This window comes from Cebus imitator, unplaced genomic scaffold (assembly GCF_001604975.1).
Source record: "Cebus imitator isolate Cc_AM_T3 unplaced genomic scaffold, Cebus_imitator-1.0 Scaffold410, whole genome shotgun sequence".
Classification (NCBI taxonomy): domain Eukaryota; kingdom Metazoa; phylum Chordata; class Mammalia; order Primates; family Cebidae; genus Cebus; species Cebus imitator.
Genome location: NW_016107725.1, coordinates 1,725,278 through 1,743,279, shown reverse-complemented (window position 1 = coordinate 1,743,279; position 18,002 = coordinate 1,725,278). Strand labels below are relative to the sequence as shown.

The 18,002-nt window shown below is 45.1% G+C and overlaps 1 long non-coding RNA gene and 1 pseudogene across 1 annotated transcript in view; one reads left to right on the top strand and one right to left on the bottom strand.

The window, feature by feature from the left end:
• LOC119468304 overlaps positions 1–18,002 on the bottom strand; it is a 103,059-nt gene that overhangs the window by 57,184 nt on the left and 27,873 nt on the right. The gene's annotated exons all lie outside the window — the stretch shown is intronic.
• LOC108289688 lies at positions 6,375–7,321 on the top strand (annotated as a pseudogene).

The window sequence follows — 18,002 nt, the reverse complement described above, 5'->3', positions numbered from 1 at the left end:
AAAGCATGAGGCCAGTTTTGTAGGTTCATCCCAGGTTCAAGCAATTCTCCTGGCTCAGCCTCCGAGTAGCTGGGATTATAGGTACATGCCACCACGCCCTGCTAATTTTTGTATTTTTAGTAGAGACAGGGTTTCTCCATGTTGGCCAGGCTGGTCTTGAACTCATAACCTCAAGTGATTTACCCCCATCAGCCTCCTAAAGTGCTGGGATCAGAGGCATGAACCGCGGTACCAAGCCCTATGGTGCTTCTTAAACTATTTCCAGAGATGGAAGAATTTCACACTGTTCTATACCAAAATCTGATACAAGTAAAGGATCAAAAAAAGAAGGGAAAAAAAGAAAAGTTTACAGATTAGTCTCGATTATGACAACCAATGCAGAAATCCTGAATAAAATATCAGCAGAGAGAAAGCAGAAAACACTAAAAGAAAGATACACAAAGATAAATAAAGCCCAAGAATGTAAGCATGGCTCAATATTAGAAAATCTGATGCCAAAGAATGCATTTGCCATTGCTTAATCTTCATTTCAGATTTTTAAAAAGATTAATGAAATAGATACTAGTGGATACTTCCTTAGCATTGTAAAAAATTATAATCCTCCACCCCAAACAATCACAGCTTAATGTAAAAAGCCAAAAGCATTGCCATTAAAATCAGAAATAAGAACCCCTATTATCACACATGAGAAAGAGATAAGAGGTACAAAATTTGGAAAGGAAACAGCATCTGGTTATAAATTTATATCAAAAATCAAACCTTCATTATTATAAATAGTAACCAGTTAGAAAATTTAATGGAAGGTATGTTAGTCCATTCTTGCATTGCTATAAAGAAATACTTGAAGCTGGGAATTTATAAAGAAAAGAGGTTTAATTGTCTTACAGTTCTGCAGGCTGTACGAGAAGCCTGGCACCAGCATCTGCTGTCTTTTAAGGAGGCCTCAGGGAGCCTATAATCATGGCAGATGGTCAAGGGGAGCCAGTGGTGTCACATGGTGGGAGCAGAAGAAAGAGAGAGAGGGGAGGCGCCACACACTTCTAAACAACTGGATCTCACATGAACGCAGAGGAAGAACTCACCCACTCGTTGCCAAGGGGATGGTGGGTGCCAAACCATTCATGAGGGACCTAGCCCCATGGTACAATCACCTCTCCCCAGGCCCCTCCTCCAATGAGGGATTACATTTCAACATGAGATTGGGAGGGGACAAACACCCAAACCATATCAGAAGAAAATATGCCTTTTACAACAGAAGCAAACACAATATTTAGGGACAAATCTAACAATCAATGTTAGGGGCTATGCTAAAAACTTTAAATTTCTTTTTTTTTTTTTTTTTTTTGACGGAGTTTCGCTCTTGTTACCCAGGCTGGAGTGCAATGGCACGATCTCGGCTCACCGCAACCTCCACCTCCTGGGTTCAGGCAATTCTCCTGCCTCAGCCTCCTGAGTAGCTGGGATTACAGGCACGCACCACCATGCCCAGCTAATTTTTTGTATTTTTAGTAGAGATGGGGTTTCACCATGTTGACCAGGATGGTCTCGATCTCTTGACCTGGTGATCCACCCGCCTCGGCCTCCCACAGTGCTGGGATTACAGGCTTGAGCCACCGCGCCCGGCCTTAAATTTCTATTAAAAACCAGAAAAAATATTTTAGTAAGTGAAAACTTCTCTTGTCTTTCTTTAGGAGAGTACTCAATAGAGCAGTTTCAATTTCTGAATGTAATCTCTAAATTCAGTGTTTTTCCAATCAAATTACCAAGCGAATGTTGTTTGAAATTTGGTAAGTTAAACTAGATTTTTCTGGTAGGATGAACACATAATTGGAATCAGAAAAAAAAAAACAGAAAAATAAGAATAATGAACATGACTATGATACTATCAGGTATCAAAACACCGTTGTAACCCACACAATAAAAAATGAAAACAAAACAAAAACATGGTTTAAAGCCACAGATATTTAATACAATATCATTTTAAGGCAGAAATAAACTAAGAGACCAGTGTAAGAAAATAGAGAGTCCAAAAATGAATTCAAGCACATATGGGAATTGAGTATTTGATTAAAATGGCATCGTTAAATTTATCAGCAAGGATGGGTTATTCCATAAACGGTGTCAAGAAAACTGGTTAGTTATTTGAAGGGGGAAAATTGGATTTCTTACCTCATTCTTCATGTGCAAATAAATTCCATATGGATCCAAGAGTTAAATATAAAAATGAAACCATTAAAGCTAAATTAAAAGAATGATTACAGAGGAGTTCACATAACTCTGCAAACAAATTTTAAAACTTGGATAAGAACAAACGTGAATTTTTACAGTCTTAAGAGTATGATAAAAAACACTAGGAGACATATCCTCACCAGGGGACTGTGGGCCAAAAGAAGGCCTGCCAGATGAATCATGAAGGCTGAGTTGAGGTGAGGCAGGTAGAAAGGTGGGAATGTGTTTCAGCACAAGCTGGCCCCTAAAATGCCCTTCCCCATCGTCCTTTGTCAAGCAAGATCCACTTTCCCACCTATTCCCTGAGGCAGAAATACACGTAGTAAATAGTAGGCACAAATAGTTAGCAAGTACGAATACTACTAAAAGACAACCTGAAAAGACAAACAAATCAGCCGTTAAAAATGACAAGAAATAAAGAGCTTAGAAAACTGACTAATTGCCCACAAATGTCTAGGATGCTGGATGAATACCAGGCATAATCAATTAGGAAATTTACAGCTAAAGAGGTTGCATTTACAGTAACAAAATGTATTAACTACTTTGTAATAAACCCAGCGAAGGATGTTTATGAGCCAGGTAGAGAAAGCTGGACTACTTCTGATTCCTCAAGGAGACAAGAATAAATAGAGAATTGCATTTTCTTGGCAAGTGGGAACAATAGAGTGAAGATATTGATTCTCTTCACATCCATTTATAGGTCACATGTGGTCCTGTTACAGTGTGTCTGGTTTTGCGGTGCTGTTGTACATTTGCAACAGCATTCCAAGTCGCTTATATGCAGCTGACCAGAATGCCTGAAATCCCAGGAACAGGTGGAGGTAGACTTTGAGTGAATCTCTGCTTGTTTAATCCAGTGGTTCTCAAATTTGAGCATGCATCAGAATCACCTGGAGCCTTGTTAAAACTCAGATTACTGAGCCATATATCCAGAATTTCTGATTCAGTAGGCCCAAAAGGTACCTAAGAATTTGTAGTTCTAACAAATTTCCAGGTACTGTTAATGCTGCTGGTTGGGGGAACTCAACTTTGAGAACCATGGGATTAGTCAAATGTCAATGTAATGGGGAATGGGCAGAGCAGTCTGGACTCTGAGGCTCTTGGGATCCCCCTTAAATCTAGACAAATTTCCAGCTTAATCTCAGCAACTCTTAATGTGAGCCAGGCCTGGCAGGTTACTGTCATGTTTTACTTCCTTCTTTCTATACTTTGTCAGTGTGGAAGTATTGGAAGAGCAAGAAGGCAGTAGCGTTGTGTGTGTGTGTGTGTGTGTGTGTGTGTGTGTGTGTGTGTGTGTGTCTGTCTACGCACTTGATATTTCAAGGCTCATGGGATTTAGACACAAGTTCCTGAAAGTAAGTGCTAGCCTTTATATCCTCTGTGTAGCCCTGTAAATCCTAATCTAAATCTCTAATACCTCTCTTGAAACTTGACAGAATAGTGCAGCAGGAAGAATAAATGGCCAAGAATAAGAATCAATTCTGATAGGGCTCGGGGGAGGAGAGGTGGGGAGCATTTGTCTGCTTTCATAAAACCTGTTTTAAAGCAATAGTAATAAAAACAGCTGAAGTGCAGTCATAAAGAGAAAACTGTATATAAATAATACAAAAGCAACCCAGAATTAGATCAAATTATATGAAAGATGGCTATAACGTGTGATGAGCTGAACATCAGTAAGCAATATGGAAGGAAAATTTAATAAATCATGTTGGAATACTGAGGATTGACTTTTAAAAAGGAACTAAATTCACCAAATCTAATTCTGCTCACCGAAATTAAAGATAAATAAAGATGATAAATCATAGAGAAAAAAGTTACATGGCACACAATTTACCATTTGCCCTACTTCTTTGGTAGTGTAGAGGAAGTGAAAGAGAGCACTTGGGGAGTGACTCTCAGACATGGACGTCAAAAATGTCAGTATCTCTTCTCATTTCATCCATACAGTAGCCCTGTGAGATAGCTATTACTCTCTATTCTCAGATATGGGAACCATGGCTTGAGAAATCAAGTTATTTTCTCAAAGTCAAATAGGGAGCAATCAGAAGAGCCTCAATCTGTCTGACTCCTCGTTCTGGGCTGCCCAGTGACTGCCAACCAGTCAGGGTGCAGGGGAGATGTGGCTGCCCAGTTCAGAAGATGAAGCCCAGTGCCGGTCCAGTCTTGGAGGGGCCTGGAATGGTGGGAAGAGGAACAAGATAGAACTAAGCTCTGGAGACTTGTGAGGACAGGAACTGTGTCCATAAGGTATGAACTTGGTGAGTCTAGCAAAAGAGAAAGGCAGTAAATGCATTCCAGGGGCCATGGGGGCACCCAGGGAGCTGCCTGAAGCAGAGGGAGAAGGATAAGCTGCTGGGTCCCAGGGTAAGTTGGATGTTTGATGGAGATATTGGGGCACATCTGAGCCACCTGACATGCTCCTTAAACATCCAATCTGATATGGTTTAACTGTGTCCCTACCCAAATCTCAAATCTCATCTTGAATTATAATTCTCATAATCTCAATCGGTCGTGGGAGGGACCAGGTGGAGATAACTGAATCATGGGGGCAGTTTCCCCCATCCTGTTCTCATGATAGTGAGTTAGTTCTCATGAGATCTGATGGTTTTATAAGGGGCTTTCCCCGCTTGTTGCTCAGCACTTCCCCTTGCTGCCGCCATGTGAAGAAGGTCATGTTTGCTTTTCCTTCCACCATGATTGTAAGTTTCCTGAGGCCTCCCCAGGCCAGTGGAACTGCGAGTCAATGCAACCTCTTTCCTTTATAAATTACCCCGTCTCAGATATATTCTTATAGCAGTGGGAGAATGGACTAATAGACAATCCCGTCTGCCCAGACGTAACTCTGTCACCCCTTTTATGAGGCACCTACAGAAGGCATGCGGTGTCACAAAAGAGCAGGTTCATTGGGTCAAGGAAGTGGGTTTAACTGTTTGTCTGCCACATTCTAGGTGTATGGCTTTGTTCCAATAATCGAATTCCTGTTAGTTTCCTTAGTTGTGCATCAGGATAACAATGCCTACCTTACAGAATTCATGTGAAGATTACATGAGACAAGTCAGGAAAAACTCTAAGCTTCATAAATGATGCAGAGTAGGCAGTCAATCAATATTTATCGAATAAGAGAATGCATTATATATATTTCAATGTATATATTTACTCATTAGCTCTGGAGGGGGTTTATCTAGCTAGTTCTGCTTGGAAGACAAGAATTTCACATTTTTCATCAGTTTTAGCTGAAACATTCCAATTTAGGAAACTGGGTCAAGCCATATCACTGTGCATTAATTATAAGTTGTGATTCCAGCAACCTGTGGAAAGATGAGAAAATGGTCCAGTGTCTGCAGTTTTCCACAGCAACAAATGGAGCTCTGATGACAGTTTCCATAATCCCCGCCCCTTCCAATTGCTTGGGACTTCATTGTTTACAAAGAGCTGCCCACACCCATGATCACATATAACTCACCTTTAAGGGAGATTGTGTTATCCCATTTTGTAGATGAGAAAATTAAGCTTCCAAGAGGTGAAAGAACTGGCTTAGGTCATAGCTGGTGGTTGGTGGCAGACAAACTGGAATCTCTGGGATGTGCCTAAATTGATTTTTGCTGCTGCGTGTACTTGATTACTTTGTTAACGGCATAAAGGATGAATTCAAGGAGGATCCTGCCTGGTGATATCTGCCTCTGGCTCCCCTAAACGCCTCAGGTAGAAGTTCTGAGGGTCCTATCTATCTGTTAAACCCTATCCCTGTTCTGGAGCCAGTTTGGAAGGAGACAGGAGAGAAACAACCTCAATCCTGAAGATTTGTGAGGCCACAGGAACTATGTCCATAATATAATTGCAGCCTGGGACCTGACAGCCCAGCCAGGATGTTGTCATTTGCTTGGGAGCTGTGGAGACGTGGTCAGAGAACTTGAGTGAAGTCACGCTCAGGGGTAGGGGTGGTGGTGTTTACCTGGAGTGACAATGTTATACAGGTGGGAAAATACCTACTATTGATTTTTTTTGTGAAGAGTCGAAGACTGAGCGGTTGTGGCCACATTGCCAACCTCCAGCAGTGGTCAGCTTCTCCACGTAGAACCCAGGAGTAGGAGACCCAGAATCGAATCTCTTCTCCCTCTCTGCTCCTGTTTTCAGCTTTGTGAGAAACCTTATCATCAAACACAATGGCCGGCAGCATTACCAACAAGACAGATTCTCGCTCCATGAACTCCCATGTGTTCGGTGGGAATCTCAACACTCTTGTGGTCAAGAAATCTGATGTGGAGGCAATCTTTTCTAAGCATGGCAAAACTGTGGGCTGCTTAGTTCATAAGGGTTTTGCCTTCCTTCAATACGTGAATGAGGGAAATGCCTGGGCTGCCGTAGCAGGAGAGGGTGGCAGAATGTCTGCTGGCCAGGTTTTAGATAGTAACCTGACTGCAGAGCTAAAAGTGAACCGAGGAAATGCAGGTGTGAAACCACCTGCAGCAGGGATGTTCGTGTCAGTAACAGAACACCCTTCTCCATCCCCTCTATGCAGCTCCCCCTTTGACTTGGACTATGACTTTCAACAGGATTATGATGACAGTACAGTTACCCAGCACGTGTGCCTCCTCCTTCTCCTCCTCCTGCTCGGGTGTAGTGCCCTCAGCATGTATCAGGAAACACCTCGTGAAGGTGTAAAAGTGGCTTCAATTCTAAGAGTGGACTGCAGGGATCTTCCAAGTCTGGAAAGCTGAAAGGAGATGACCTTCAGGCCATTAAGAAGGAGTTGAACCAGGTAAAACAAAAAGTGTATTCTCTCCTGGAAAACCTGGGAAAAACTGAAAAGGAACAGAGCAAACGAGCAGTAGAGATGAAGAATAAGTCAGAAGAAAAGGAGAGCAGCAGCTCCATGAAGAAGATGAGACTAATGTGAAGATGGAGTCTCAGGGGGCTGGGGATGGCTCTGCTGAGGAGGGGGACCTACTGGATGATGATAATGAAGATCGTGAAGATGATCTGGGGGAGTTGATCAAGGATGGTGAAAAAGAGGCTGAAGAAGGAGAGGATGACAGAGACAGCGCCAATGGCGCGGATGGCTCGTAAGCACATAGTGGGGTTTAGAAATCTTATCCCAATATTTCTTTGCCTAGGCGCTAGTCTAAGATCAATTTTTCACCAGCTCCTCTCCCGTAATGTCTTCAGCACACACTCACTGTTTTCCCCATCCTTGTCCTTCCCGTGTTCATTAATTCATACTGCCCTGCGCCTAGTCCCATTTTCACTTCCTTTGACGCTCCCAGTAGTTTTGTTAGGTCTTACCCTGTAATTTTTGCTTTTAGTTTTGATACCTCTCTATGACTTAACAATAAAAAGGATGTATGGTTTTTATCACCTGTCTCCAAAATAGTCTCTTGTTATGCAGGGAGTACAGTTCTTTTCATTCATACATACGTTCAGTAGTTGCTTCCCTAAATGCAAAGGCAATCTCATTTAGTTGAATAGCCCCTGAAAGCAGCTTGAGTTAGAAGGATGTGTGTTACACCCCAACATTAGTGTGCTGTGTGGGGCAGTTCAACCAAATGTAACAATGTATTTTTGTGAATGAGGGTTGGCATGTCCAATGCATCTTCCAGAAAAATAATCAGTGTTACAGTCTTAAGATGTGTTTTCTAAAGTTGATTCTGTGGGTTATTTTTGTGAACAGGCTGATGTTTGGGACCTTTCTTCCTCAAAATAAGTCCTTGTTAAACCAGGAATTTGCAGGAAAAAAACCCTGGTATTTCATTTTTGTGTTTTATTATTGTTTACTTCAAACTTTCTTTCACAGCGTCCTCCACAAAACCCCTAGAATGTACTAGATATATTTTCCTTGGAGTCATAATCATTATGCATAGCAACATAACACTACTCAAATTATATTTCATTGAGATGCATGTTGCATAAATATAAGTTGACACAGCGTGGAGACTGTTTTTCACAATGGCTTTTACATCCTAATGAAAGTTTGGGAAGTATATCCTCTCTGCATTTTCATCAGTGCTTTGCGGTCCAGCTGACACCTTTTTGAAGTTTTTGTTGTGTGCTAAATTGCTGTGTCTTTAAATAGGAGAGGCTCAAAAACATTAAGATTTCAGGAAAACAGCTGGAGAATGGAACCCCTGCTTTCCTCTCTTTTGTCCTTTTCATTACTATGTACAGCCCCAGTTACCTTCTGAATTCTGAAGTGTTACCTCAATGTTACTGAAAACAAGAAAACTTATTTCCTGCTATTCCTGTCTGCCTTGATTGACAACATAGAGAATGTTACACATTTATTTTACCCTAAATGATCTTTTACCCGTATTAGCTAATCTTTCTGTTTTCCCTCTACTTTATTAATTGCAGTGATTGCATTTTTAGCACCCAGTCTTCTTAAACAGCTACCAGTGTTGTGATACCTCATCCTTGAAAGGCCTGGTCCGTTTGTGTTTTATACTTCAGTTTTCCCAGCACAAAAGAAAATGGCATTTATAATTTTTGTACACACAAATCTTGAATTCTCCTATAAACTTGCTATTGTTTCACAGCATGTAGCAACGGCATTTTTTCATTCTACACATTGTGGGCAAAACTCATGTCTTATTTATAAGGATTTTATAGGTAATTTTATATAACAGGTGACGAAAGCAAAATAGAAGGAAGAGGCTGAACTGTGGACTACCCTTGAGCTCAGATACATGATATAAACGCAATTTCTTTTGTACGTTAATTCGGTCAAAAATACTACCCATTTGATGTTTTCTGATCTGATGTGATCTCATGTTATGCAAACATTTAGTAAGGAACCTATGACTAGAAAATAAACCGGATGCTTAGAAAAAAAACAAACTATTTATTCAGTGCCGCCTATGTACTGTTTCTACATTATCCATAATCCCCACGGCATCTTGCAATACCGTTACTATTATCCCCTTTGTACTGATCATGGATCAGAACAGGAGACTGACAACTTACACAGCATCTCAAAGCTGGTAGTGGTCCAGCGGTTCCAACCCAGTTCTGTGTACTATGATTCCCTGCTTTTCTCATCAAGGGGACTAAGGGGCTCCTGTAACAAGGCGCACTCTAGTGTCCTCTATCTTTTCGGGGAGAGCTCAGTCACAGACTTTGATCACTACTGCTACTGGGAAGGCGGGAATTAAGCACAATGCTCTGTTTGGATCCAGTCATTGAATTATACTTAACTATTGGATTCCCACAGAGAGTCTGTGCAGATGGAACAGGGCCTTCCTCCCTCACCCTGCTGCTCGTGCAGGAGAAGAGGCCTGGCAGGGGGACCAGGCTGGAGACTGGAGCACCAGTAGCTGTAAAGACCCACTAGGGACTCTGAAAGACTCAGTACCTGCTGCCTATGGGGCTGGGGGGTTACAGTCTTCTTCCTCCGTAAAGGCTGCCACACTTTCCTGGTTCGCTTCTTCCTCTTCCTCCCTGGGGGAAGGTAGGGTCTGATAACATTGAAGAGGTTGAAAAAAGGGCCTGAAGGTAGACCCATCAGCCCCTCCCAAGTGCTTTCCTCTTGGTCCTCATGCACGTGAGCACAAGTTTTCCTCCTGTCATCTCCCTGCCTGGTGCTGTGCCCTGTTAGGGACAGCCTGTAGTTTTGGGCGGGTAAACCCAAATCAGGGAAATATATTGGGGAACCCGATTGCAGCTGCAGATCTAAGGTGCCTTTTCCAGTTTAGCTTTACCTGCTATGAAGCGGACTCTTTGGTGACTGCTTTGTCTTATTGCTTGGAGCCCATTGGGGAAACAGGATGGATCAATCTCCATCTCAGGGGTTGCCCTGAAATGCCATTGTGGGGAATATGGGCGAGGAGAGACGTAACCAGAGGGGGCAAACAGGCATGCTTTCACCATGTAGCTGTTTCTGCTGTCCCAAGCCAGATAGATACTCCTGGGATACTCTGCTACTTGCTCCCCTGTCCCCAAGCCCTCAGTGTTTTACCTTCGAGATCCCTGGGTGCCTGTTACACCTGGACTGAGGCCCCAGCCTGCCTCTCCAGGCTCATCTTTCCCATGCTCCGGCCTGCCTGGTCAGCTCCAGTACAGCCCCCTGAATGTCCCAGTCAGTTCCAACATCTGTGGCACCCTTCTGCTGGCAATGCCAAGGGTTAAATTGGAAAAACTGGCAAGAGCCTTAGAGGCCGTGATGCTCAACTCTCTGCTGTCCAGACTTGGCTTTCTTGTCTTGCTTCTTGGAGCAAGTGCTCCTGGGACTTGGTATTTCTGGTTCTTCTAAAACATTTCTTTAGAAATCTGCCTCCATATGTCTGCTGCAGGTGCTGTCTGTGCCACCTCCACAGATTCCAGGAAGCCTTCCTCAGGCACTTGGTCCCTCTCTGGTCCCCTGCGCCATAGTAATTAGATGATGTCTCATCATTCATTGGCATAAAACAAGTGTTGCTAACATTTTCCTTCCCTGTCTCGACACCTGCCTTATCTTCCCAAGTAGTTGGGAATTCCTTGAGGCTGGGGCTTTGCTCCAGCCATCTCTTTCCTCCTCCCACTTAGCACAGAGGAGGTGTCAAGAGAGCCTACGTGATTTTCTGGGCCCAATGTCTTGTCCATCTCCCAAGATTTCAACATGGAACTGAAGGGGTGGGCTGTGCAAATGGTCCCGTTTGCTCATTGCCTACTGAGTGTTCATGGGTCAATCTGGACTTTAAGTTGCTCTCTACCTAAAGGAGGAAACTGAATGGAAGCAGAAAGTCAAAATGCAGTGCAACCTCTGCTAGAAAGGAGGTCTATAGAGAATGTGAGGGAACATAGGAAGGAACAATCAGCAGACCAGGGCTAGGGTGAGCTGGGCCCAGAACAGCTGAGCCTGAAAGGAGGGGCAGGAGTAGCTCATTGACATGGCGTGCGAAGCGGGTAGCGGCAGGGAGCAGGCTGGAAAGCTCAGGCTTCCCATTCACCAAATGCCTCAGAGGTGGCCTTTTATCTCCAATTGTTAGACAGCCACAGAGGCACATGGACAGTTTTGAAAGAAGGTCATCATCATACGACTATAAGCTACCGTTCCATACTTAGGATGACCAGCGTGTCCTGGTTCATCCAGGACTTTTCTGATTTTAGCACCAAGGTCCCTTCAATCCCAAGCAGGTTGGGGTGGATAGTCACTTAGACCTAAGTCTGGAAGGGTAGTATGAATTATTGTATGCTATAAATCCTTTAATGATCTTCTGATCAGCACAATTAAATTGTTTTGAAATGTGTTTGTGCCAATGGTATTAGTGGGTTAGTTGCAAACATTTAAAATTGTTGCCCCCCCTCCCTTTTTTTTTAGACAGAATCTCTCTTTGTCACCCAGGCTGGAGTGCAGTGGCATGATCTTGGCTCACTTCAACCTCCACCTCCTGGGTTCAAGTGATTCTCGTGCCTTGGCCTCCTGAGTAGCTGGGACTGTGGTTGTGTGCCACCACAGCTGGCTAGTTTCTGTATTTTTAGTAGAGACAGGGTTTCCCCATGTTGGTCAGGCTGGTCTTGAACTCCTGGCCTCAAGTGATCCACCTACCTTGGCCTCCCAAAGTGCTGGGATTACAGAGGTGAGCCTCTGCACCCGGCCCCTACTGCTATTTTTGAAAACTTCTATGAGGATTTCTTTATATTTTTAAAGTACTGAATGCTTCAGTTTTCAAGAGGCTCTGGCTGTGGGCAGAGGATGAGGTGAGAGAGAGTAGGATATATTTAAGGGCCTGAAAAGAGCGGAAATATCTAAGGTCCAAGGGACATGCCTTTGTACAGGAAGGGTTGTAGAGAGGTTGCTGAAGGGATGGGCAGTGGCTACAGGGCCCCATGAACCAGGCCAACGATTTCCTCTCGCAGCCTTAGGAAGCCAAAAAAGGTGTCTTGCAGAAAAACGTCATGGTTGGACCTGAGAATCCATGTGGATGCGGTTTTGGAGAACCGATTAGGGCAGGGGGTGTAGAGGCCAAGATCAGAGGCAGGGAACCATTCTGGGAGGGCTGCTGTATCATGCAGGGACAGTCTATAGATATGGGGAGAAAGGCACTTTTAGTAGGAGAAAATAGAGGGGATTTGGTGATTGGTCCATTGGTTGAGGAGGTGACTCACTTGGGCTCTGGGTGGTGAGGCGTTGTCAACCACCAAGACAGGAATTTAGGCAGGAAAACAATGCCAGAGGAAGATGCTGCATTTGGTTTTGGCTGTGTTGTTTGGGCTCTGGGACCACCAAAAATTTAAATGTGGCTGGGATGAGAATTTAGGAGAGAAACGTGGGCTGGAGATAAATATTTGGGTGTCAACCACCTTCCAAGCCCAAGGCAATTGAAACGGACATGATACAAATGGAGGATAGGAATGGAAATGGTAAGAGGCTTCAGCCCAAGGAGCGAGGGGGGAGTGGGTGGTTGAACTGGCCCGACTAGTTTAGTGGCTTTTGCTAGTGTCTTCAAGGTACGTGTCCCATGTCCAGTCCTCAGGAACTGTCTGGAAAGTCTGTATGAAAGACTGTCTGAAAGGCTAAGGCAGGAGAATCACATGAACCTGGGAAGTGGAGGCTGCAGTGAGCAGAGATTGCACCACTGCAATTTACGTTGGGTGACAGAGCCAGACTCTGTCTCAAAAAAAAAAAAAAAGGAAATCTGCACCCGCTGGCTTTGTAAGGAGGACCTAGTCTTTTCTGCATGACCCAGTTCTAGATAAAACGACACTAACAATACTATTTGACTTCTCAGGATCATGAAGTCAGGAGCGGATGTATACATAGGGCTCATTATGCAAATAACCTGTTCTGGCACAAACAGGGCGGGCAGATCATTTCCACATTCCTGTCCTCTCCCGGGTTTCTGCAATTGTCTGCAGCTGCCAACGCATTGCCCTTGTCTTCCTGTAGGTATGTGAAAGCTTGTATGTGAGCATCTCTTTAAAACAATGATCTCAATGATCAGAATTGTCTAGATGTGAGGATGTTCAGTCAAGGTCAATTTCTATATCTGGATGGAAAGGGCTGGTAAGATGAGCCATAGCACTGGGACTCAGGAGACTTAGAACCAAGTGCCCTGTGAATTCCTGTAAAATGAGGGTGTTGAGTTAGCTGAACCATCAAGACTCAGCTCAGATATGCTGAGTATGTGATTCTAGTCGACAAAAACAGATCATGGCTAGCCAGTGCATGAAGCAGAAATGTTAAAATGTATTTCAAAACAGGGAGTTAAAATGGTAATTTTACCATCTTAATTATGCACTCAATAAATATGTATGGAATACTCACTAAAGCTCAGACATGGTGCTGGTGATGGGTGGAGCACTGGGGAGCAAACACAGACTCTGCTGGCCCCTCTTAAGAGTCCAGTGGGAGGAACCCACTGAAGCAGCAGCTACAGGTGTGAGAGAGGCCGAGGGAGAGGGAGGCTGGCGGGGAGGCTGCCGCAGCAGTCCTGGCTTCCTAAGCTTACAACCTTCCGGCAGGCTGGACCCAGCCCATCTCCACTTCCGTAAGAAAATCTGTAATCCCAGCTCTTTGGGAGGTCAAGGTGGGCAGATCACTTGAGGTCAGGAGTTCGATACCAGCCTGGACAACAGGGTGAAACCCTGTCTCTACTAAAAATACGAAAGGTAGCGGGGCATGGTGGCAGGCACCTGTAATCCCAGCTATTCGGGAGGCTAAGACAGGAGAATCACATGAACCTGGGAAGTGGAGACTGCAGTGAACGGAGATTGCACCACTGCACTTTACCTTGGGTGACAGAACAAGACTCCATCTCAGAAAAAAAAAAAAAAAAGGAAATCTGCACCCGCTGGCTTTGTCAGGAGGACTGCCCCCTGGGGTGGAACGCTGCCTGCCGTTCATCCCTCCAGACTGCCGGGTGTCAGTGCGCGTTGACTCCTCATCTTGTGACTGAACTATTTTTAACTGGCTGTCGCCATGGCAGCATGAGAACCACCGGGAAAGATGTGGCCTTTCTGACGGCATTCAAGATGCTGGCTGCCCTCTGATCTCACTTAATCCCCCGTGCACCAGTGCCAAAATAATCCGTATTAAATCCCCACCTTCTACTGACAGAGATGGAGGACTTCTCTCTGTGCTTTCTCATCTGTCAAGTAGGGCTTTTAATTAAGACACACACAGATGCATACACACACACACACACACACACAAAACCACACAAAAACAACTCCTTTTGTGAGTCTGCTGTTGGGGGGGCCACACAAGGTTATGAAGGAACAGGAAAGCATTCTGCATGTCCCAACATTAGTTTCTGGCATCAATGTCTTAGCTCACGTGGCAGCAGCAGTGCCACACCCCTCGTCTGCCCTTCTCCACCTCCCGTTTGCCACTGACTATCCTATTAGCATTCCTTATATGTCTACAAAGTCTGAAAACATAGAACATAATTCATTTTTTTACATATTGGGATGTGCTTGATAGTATTACCCACATGTGCCCATGTTTCCAGGAACATCCAGGCGGTAGCACTGGCCGCCCCAGGAGGTGGGTGCTGATGTGTGCACAGGACCTCTGTTGGATTTCTTACCGCATGGGTGTTATGACCTGCACCCTTGCCTTGCCTTTATATCCTTCAGGGCAGGGATCATGTGTCTTTTCAGCTTTGTACCCCAGCACCCAGAACCAGGTGCTGAGGATAGATACACACCTGGTTAATATTTGTTGAGGAATGAATACAAGGCCAATGGAGAGTGTAAGCCAATGAGGTGATCTCGGAGGGTTGGAATGAGTGAGGCTTTATGAGTGAGGATGGACTTGAGTCAAGGCATGGGTGGCTGGAGAAGGAAGTGATGCTTCTAGAGAGCCTCCTATTTAATCCTCACATTGTCCCTGCTTCATGGAAGGGGATGCTGAGACACAGGGTGACGAGCCAGGGGCTCTGGACCAGCCGGTTGGTGCGTGGCTGGGCTGAGAGGCACATGCCTTACAGGCTGGCTCGGAAGCGCTGGTTCCTTCCTCTCTGCTGGGCACTCTGGGAAAAGGAACAGAGCCTGGGGTGTGCTTCCACTGAAGAAGTGGCCTGGTGAATATAGCCTTGAGGCCACAAACCCTCTCTGCTCACAGTATCACAAGTTGGCCTGAAACCCCGGGCACTGGGCACAGAATCATGGGTGTGTGTGCAGAGATTTGAATCTCCCAAGGGGAGAGATGTACAACATTACAACTTCTGCCAGATTCTTTAAAGAGTCCCTGGGCCTAGGGACACTCCCGCACTGTGTGGGCCGGACCTCGTGGGAAACCTACTAGAGGCCAGAGCAGAACAAGGGACAGGAAAGAGCGACATGACCATGCCATGGCTCTTGAGTCCATCCGCACACCCACTCTGTGTGCAGGACACCCCTGCCCTGTGGCGCCCATATTTGCTTTTCCCATTTCCCTCGCCCTTCACACTGAACTTTCTTTCCTTCAGACCTGGCCTGGAGCTCCACCCACCTCCTTAGGGTCACGGTTCCCATCCTGTGGTGCACGTGTCTGTGCGGACTGGCTTCTTGTACTCTCAGAAGACAAGCACAGGTTTCTTGTTTTCAATTTGTTTTGGTGTGGAGTTATTCCCTTAGACGCTTTCATTAAGAAAAAAGGTATCTGATTAGCATCAGAAGCTTACAGAATTCAGCAGCTGTAAGTAGATCATACCAAGCTTCTCAGCTACAAAATGGGAAATGGAAGAAGCACTGTCTGAATGTGGCCTCTTTCCCACTGTGTTACAAAGAAGGGAGTGCGGCAGGGTGTCTGCCACCAGGGACAAGTTGCACCTGCCTTAGGGGAGAGTGATGTCTTCCTGAGGAAAAGCTGTCGCCAAGGGGAGGGAACAGTGCTTGCTGAGATGGAGTCACTGGAATGGCTCCTTGCATGGGTGTCATGGAGAACCTGCTCATCTAGAAGCCTAAGTACGGGGCTTGAGCCTTGCAGAGGGGCCCAAGGACGCTTTTGACCTGGTCTTGGTTCTGCAGAGAGCCAGAAAAGCATGTCTCCAACCAAGGGAAGGAGCGGAATCAGAGGGAACGCAGCTTAATAATTGCTTTCTGAGGAGGCCATGGGAGACCACTGGAGAGGCTAAGAGCCTGTGTGATGGTCCCCATGGGACGGAGGAGTTTTGCTGGAGACGGGAGACAGCAATCCTCAGGGAAGATGCTTGTGGCTTTTGCAGACTCCAAGCAGTAGGTCCAACTTTCAGGAAAACCAAAGAGAAATCCTGTTGGTCCCCTCTGTGCTGCTGAAAGACACTGGCTCAACCATTCAGGGTCTGACCTCCCTTCCCTGCAAGCTTTCACAAAAGAAAGGACTTCAACAAAGGGGTCTGGTCCCTACCTTCATCCTAGTCTCCTCCCCAGGCTTGTTTTTAAAAATAACTTCTGGTTTTCTTCTACCTTTGTTGGAAATATAGAAAGACAGAAAAGTGCAAAGAAAGTAAAACCGACTATCATCCAATTACCCAGAAATAACCACTGTTCATATGTTGGCATCTAAGTCTTTTCTCCATGAATGTTAATGCGTATTATACACGTACATATATGTATGTGTACATGTACTTATTTACATGGATTCATTTATAGAAACGCATGGTTAGGCAATACTTTTAGAGAAAAGGCTAAGGTCATGGTTGATTGCTCAGGCTTAGGAGCCAGACTGCCTGGGTTCTAATCCCCACTCGGTTATCTGCTGCTGCTGTGGTCTTGATCTTTTTTTTTTGAGACGGAGTTTTGCTCTTGTTACCCAGGCTGGAGTGCAATGGTGCGATCTAGGCTCACTGCTACCTCCGCCTCCTGGGTTCAACCAATTCTCCTGCCTCAGCCTCTCGTGTAGCTGGGACTACAGGCACGTGCCACCATGCCCAGCTAATTTTTTGTATTTTCAGTACAGACGGGGTTTCACCTTGTTGACCAGGATGGCTTTGATCTCTTGACCTCATGATCCACCTGCCTTGGCCTCCCAAAGTACTGGGATTATAGGCGTGAGCCACCGCGCCTGGCCTGGACTTGATCTTTAACCTATCTTTGCCTCAGTTTCCTTATCCATAAATAACCAATGTGGCCGGTGCAAAATAGTATGTCATTGTTGCCGGAATTTGCAGCTCTTTGCTGGCCGTTTGTTTCTTGTAATCTGCTTCCTCCGCCTCTCCATCCTTTGATAAGCCACCATCTCTGTTGTCTCATCAGCTTCTCTGTATGTATTGGCTTCCATCCACCAATCAAGAAGACTGACTGCAGTGTTGGTTTTAAACATACTCAGATCTCTTCTGTTTAAAAGAATAAGCAAAACGCCTTGCTGAATGTGGTGAGCTCCTCTCTTTGTTAACTTCCCAAGAGTAGTCTATACCCATTATTTATACTACCTCACCTGCCCATCTCAAACTTAGGCTGGTTGCTCCTCTATCAAAACTGCTTGGGACAAGGTTACCAAGGGCTCCTTGTCGCCAAGTCCACCAGGCAACTATTAGTTTTCATTCTTACCCGACCTCTTGCATTGGGCACTACACCTACACCCTCCTTCCCTTGCCTTCCCTGAGCACATACTCTCCTTCTTCCTGGTATCTCTCTACCTGCCCTCTTGCCATTCCTTCCTGGTCTCTTTCATGCATTTCTCTCCCTGAGTGTGCTTTTTCTCAGTCTTCCCTCCTGGTTCTTTCTGTTTGTGGAGACCCTGACTGAACTCATCCACGTCCATATCTTCATTGCCTTGTCAATGTGGACAGTCCCTAAATCTCCCTCTCTCACTGGGACCACTCTTCTGAGCTGCAGATCCATACACACACCTGCACACCGCCATGAAGACAACCTGCAGAGCCATCAAATCAACGTGC